Below are 6,000 nucleotides of genomic sequence, written 5' to 3'. Positions count from 1 at the left end.
TCATGTTTAGGCAAAAGCATGAGGCTGTGTGGGGATTTTTCAGTGAATTTAACATTTTACATCCAAAAATATCACAATTAGGAACAAACTGAGCACATGGATGATATGGAAGTGGATTTTACTGCTCATATTGATATTAGTATTAGTTAAAAACTTATAATACTCCAAACTATAGTTTTTTTAATCAACTTTGCATTCTATATGACACATGATTGGGTAAAGTATAAAGACCAATATACAAGTCTTAAGGACTGGATGTCCTTAATGTGCTCAGACAAATGGACACCCACAGTTCCATGACAGCTTGGCAAATTCCTGCTGCTGAAGAAGATGGTGAAATACGTTTGCCATATCTATCAATCAATCAAATTCTATTTGTATAGCACTATTCATACAGCGAAGTAACACAAAGTGCTGAACACAGTTCAAAACAATACCTCCCACCCATCCCCCCTACACATATACATACACGGCAAACAATTAAAACAGGGACTTAGGAACTGAAGAAGTGCTATCTTGATTAAAACACAATCAATAAATCACAATCGTTAACAAAATGTCAGGAACAAGACACTGTTGTTAATAAAATACTTAATTTAAACAGCATAGTAGGGTCAAAAAGTCTTGAGACCACCAGTCAGAGCACCCACACATGGCACCCGTCCTGAGCGGCACCCTCTCCACCACAAACGACGATATAGGTCCAACAATCCGAGCAACTCCCCCTAAAGAGCAGCTACTCAATGTACTGTACCTTGTTTGATTATCAGGCAATCTGCTGAGATTAGTCCTATAGTTGGGGCTGCATTACTACTAGATGATAGATGACAGATTAATGATTAGTGGGAATGATCATTTTTGAAACACAGTGATTTGACAGTTGTGCAAACATATTTTTCTTACATCTGGAGACCAAGTTTTATGAGCAGGGACATCTGTGCAGCAGTTTTGTTTCTTTTTTGTGTGCGTGTGCTCATGTCTCTCTTGTGTCTGTTGTCTTCAGTATAAAACTCCCCTTGCCAAGCGTGAGGGGCAGAAAGCATAAAGAGTTGATGCCTTCCCCATCGGTGTCGGTGACATTTCTTGCAATCCCAAAATGCAGATAATGGCTTTTTCACTGCAGCGAGGTGCGCAGCGAGCGGAGTTTTGTGCTTCACCGACCAAGTGACGAGAGGGCGCAGCGGCAGGGAGACGTGTGGGCGAGGGAGTTGTAAAGAGGGGAATGGAAGGGAGGGGTGGGCGCTATAGGAGGACTGCAGGAGTGGAGAGCAGAGAGGAGAAGGAAACTGCAGGCCTCCCCCCCCCCCCCCCCGCATAGCTCTCCCTTCAGTCAGTCGGTTGTGGAGAGAAACGCTGTCACAGTTCAGAGCTGTGTGACTGAAGAAAGACTCAGCATGCAGGAAACCAAGAAGGAGGAAGTGGCAGAATAACTAAGCATCTCACACACACTCCGGGGTCTCTTGGGAAGGACATGTGTGAAGCAGATGCACACATACACACACGCTCATGTAGCCCTTCATTGTGATCCATTGTTCCTCTGGCTTATCCTCAGATCAAGAACTGCAGGCCTCCATGCACGGTGCATCTTTCTCCTTCATGTGTGTGTTAAGGGGCTCGGTGTGGCCTCGGTGTTGAGTGTTTCCAGGACTGATTAAATATTTACCAGTGGGGTAGGTGTAGGCAGGGATCGCAGCTTCACACGATGAGCTTTTTGACCTCTAGGCTACAGTAGAGCGCTGCAGGGCCGGCGAGTCAGGAAATGGGGAAAGTCAAAGCTGCGTAGCCTCACGAGCGTGTGTTTGTGTAACCATAAGCCTCTCTGTGTGCACATGCATGTTGTAGGCATGGCAACCGCTCTCGCTTTCTGTCACAAACCTGACCTTGCTCTTGATTTATATGGCTTTACCCCCCCCCCCCCCCCCCCCCCCAACACACACTCACTCACTAAATACACTAAATGCACCTCCTCTCCTATTCTACTGTTATCCGTCTGTGTGTAATCTTGAAAATCCTGGGTGGAGTTGAGATTATATGACGAAAACGGTCTGGATAACACACTGTTGATCTGTTGTGGGTTCTGAACCCTTTTGTGGACGGGGGTTTCCTGTGCTTCACGGTCATTTTGGGCACGTGTCCTATTTTAAGCTGGACTCAAAGACGATGCTTTTGAAGGACACATTTGTGAGGAAGTAACCGCACATGACTCTGCTTGGGGGAACCCGCTGCAAGAACAACCAGTTCCTAACACTCGTTTCGGTTTTGTGTGAGAGTAAGGAGAACAGTTGCGGCTGCTAAGTTACTGCCGGTGACACTAATTAAGACGCTAAGAGGCTGTTGGAGAGGTTGAAGACGAAGTGATGTGGAGAGAAGGCCGAGGAAGAGAGGCGAATAACTGGAGGCAACAAAGGAGAAGGGAAGGGAGCGTTCTTCAATTGTCATTCCAAGTGCCGAGCACAAACACGACCGCCCGTAAAGTCAAAACGCTGCCTCATCATCTTTTACATCCTCCTCGCTGTCATCAGCCGTTGCACAATGGGTGCTACATTTTATATTATAGTAGGCATCAATAACAAAGTCTGGGTTTCTTCCATTTTATGACAGATGACCCGTTCATTAATTCACACAGAGATCTACGACTTTGAACAACTGTCATTTTTAGTGCAGAGTCTCAGAATGGTTTTAAAAACGCACCCAAAAGTATGTCAGCCACTGATAAAATGAGAAAAAACAATGTGTAAATTAGTGAGTGATGGCTTTAAAAGTGAGTGATAAGCATTACAGGTGCTGGTAGAAATGGGGGGGCACACAGCTAGCCTGTCCACTAAAACCACAATTGGTCTTTCAAATGATAAATGACATGTTAATTAGTGAGTGACAGACTTTAGAGGTACTGGTAGCAGATTGTGATAGCCATAGACCAAACAAGGCTTCTTTTCTTAGCTCAGCTTTGCTTAGCGAAATAAATTCGCAAATGGGCACAGAACCGTGTTTGTTGTTCCCCCTTCGTGCTGAGCTAAGCTTACTGTAGGCTTAGCTTCACATTTACTGGAAAGATATGGGAGTAGCGTCGGCCTTCTCGTCTTACTCTCAGCCAGAAAGCCAATAAACATATTTCTGCATTCATCAGGGGAAGTATCTTAATGCAGGGTTTTTTCTTTCTGTTTGTCTGCACCCATCATTCCTCTCTTGTCTGCCTGTGATGGGAAGCACTTTCTTTCGTGGGTAAAAGTGCGAGCATTGCCCCTTTGAGGGCTTTCAATCTGGTAAATTCACTGAGCTCTCGTCATAGGGCCTGAGGGTAGACAGACGGAGGGAGAGAAAGATAACCAGAATAATTTCTTTTCTGCCTTATTTTCTGTTCCTCTATTCTTCTCTCGCTACTTTAGCTGCCTCCTTTTCTCTTGGCTCGCTTCCCTGCAGGGGCTGTTTGCATTTTACCTCTTGATGAGATGCCTCCTATCATTTTCAGTCACTCTGCTTGCTTGCCCCTTTTGGGTTCTGCTGACTAATAGTAGGATTTATGTGAAGAAACTGGGCATGTGCATTTGACAGTTTTGCAGGAGAGGGCTGCGTGTTTTTGCTCCGAGCTCCTACCAATGTTCATATTCACACTGGGATGTTGTGTTGCAACAATTCTCGGCATTTGGAGGGCCAGATAGCTGGAGATTGCAACATGGGACATGTGCATTAGCTGCCTTGTTTACTAAATACCAGTACACTATCTGAATATGGTACTACTCCTCAACCATCTGCTGTGCTCCCCTTTGCCAAGTTCCAATGAATGCCAGGAATTATGTGCAAATACGCCAGATCATTCAGACCTATGATCCTGGATCAGTTTACTTTAAAATATCTGGATTTGAACCCAGACTTAGAATATTTGGCTTCATTTCCTTTCCTAGATTGACATCTCTTTCTCGATTCACTTTTTTCTTTCCTGCTTCCTCAAACTCTTGAAACAACTATGAGCAAGCAGCTCATCCTCCAGGCATTCCGCTTGTCCAATATGTGAGCAGCAGTAAAAGATTCATGTCCGCACAAGGCAGCTCTGAAGGATGATTGTGCATAACTTGATGACTGTGCAACAGGATATTGCTGTAAAAGGGCAATGCATGCCCAGTGGGCCTTCCCATGCTTATTAAAGGTTAAGTAAATGCAATAAACCTTTATGGAAAGAACAATGCTCAGGACAGAAGATGGCTGTCGAGCTTTACCTCCAGCTGTATCCTCTGTTTTCAACCTTTTCAGAGCTGGAAAGTGTCAAGCGTTTCTTCGAAAACCCGATCACCATCTCACAGCCGAGTGTAAAACCTTGCCAGAGGAGTAGTAATGCATAATGCCGGCATCTGCTTGGCTGCGATCCCCAGTGAGCAGAGAGGCCTGTATTAACAAGGTTTGGACACGCCTTGGAGCTCGACGGAGCTAAACACTTCACATTCCACTGCAGGGTTAGAGGGAGGGGTTATGAACCGGGCAGAGGGGCTGGAGGTAAAGAGAATAGAGCTTTCTGTGACTGATTATATCACTTTGGGCTTCAGGATGTAGCCTAACATGCACTTAATGTATCATGATCTAGTCATTGCACGTGTGTGTGTGTGTGTGTGTGTGTGTGTGTGTGTGTGTGTGTGTGTGTGTGTGTGTGTGTGTGTGTGTGTGTACTTGTTTTCATGACAAATCAGGACAATTTTATGATAACACACCTTCACTATCAGGACACTTGGAAAAATGAGGACATTTTTGACGTCCTCATTTTTCTGAGCTCTCTACAGTGTTCTAGACCCCCCTAACATGCTCCCAGACCAAAAATCTCCAATGTACTGAAACATCACAATTTTAAGAAATGAAGTGTGTAAGTGTGTTTAGCATTTTTGCTCATCTTTGAGTACGCCAACTAGGGGCCAGTTTTGGAAGTTAACACACTTTTAACACACTTTCAGTGACGTCACTCTGCGGGTCCTCATATGTCACTTTGTTCAGACACACTAACACATTTGAAGCACTACTGCAATACACATATTCCATACAATAAGAGTCAAATAATAATAATAATAATAATAATAATAATAATAATAATAATTATCATCAACATCTGGGTCTTAGGTGCAATAAGTAATATCACCAACAGTAGCCTAAGGCATGTTAAGTGGGTGCAATGTATTGTGAAGGAACAACACTATTTAAAGCACTGGCAATAATCATATATGCAATATTTATTAGAATTATTACATTTTTAATAATTATAATCAATACTCTTCAACACTGTAGTAAACAAGTGTTACGCACAGTAAGCAGTAGGGTTGCAAAGGGGTGGAAACATTTCTGGGAACTTTCCATAGGAAGTTAAACTGGGAAATTTGGAAACTTACCATGTGAATAAATGGGAATTAATGGGAAATGTGGGGTAATTCATACAAACTCTGTCATAAGCAAGCATAAATATAACACTCAGACTTTTTGAATTATTTTCTTTTCGGCGTAACATTTTTGAAGCTGAAATAAGTAAATCCCACGGGAACCGTGGCAAAAGCCAGCCTCAGCTGACTCAACACTTCAGCCCGCACTATAAAGACGCTAGCAAGGTAGATGGTAGCAGTGTAGCAACAGGTGGAGCCCAACCGTTAACACTGGACATGGTCATCGGTGAACTCGAGAAAATACGCAACGATGTAACAGCTCACCACCTCCCTGAATACTGCCATGGCTCCTATAAAAGCATCTCTCCAAAAGATCGCTGATACCATAGCCTCACACACAGCTACCATCTCCGCAATGGAAACAACCCTCACTTCCCACTCAGGTGACCTGACGACTCTGCAGCGCGAAGTGGCCACACTAAAATCCAAGGTGGAGACCACCACTCAGATGAATGAAAAGCTACAGCTGGCAGCTTGGTTTCATGATCCAAACGGCAGAATCTCCTTGTGATTGGCATCCCAGAGGGAGCGGAAGGGACTGATGCTTGACTCTTCATGACTACGCTGTTCAGGGAGGTGACCGGAG

The sequence above is a fragment of the Sparus aurata genome, unplaced genomic scaffold (assembly GCF_900880675.1).
Source record: "Sparus aurata unplaced genomic scaffold, fSpaAur1.1, whole genome shotgun sequence".
NCBI classification, from domain to species: domain Eukaryota; kingdom Metazoa; phylum Chordata; class Actinopteri; order Spariformes; family Sparidae; genus Sparus; species Sparus aurata.
This window is presented reverse-complemented; position numbering follows the sequence as displayed.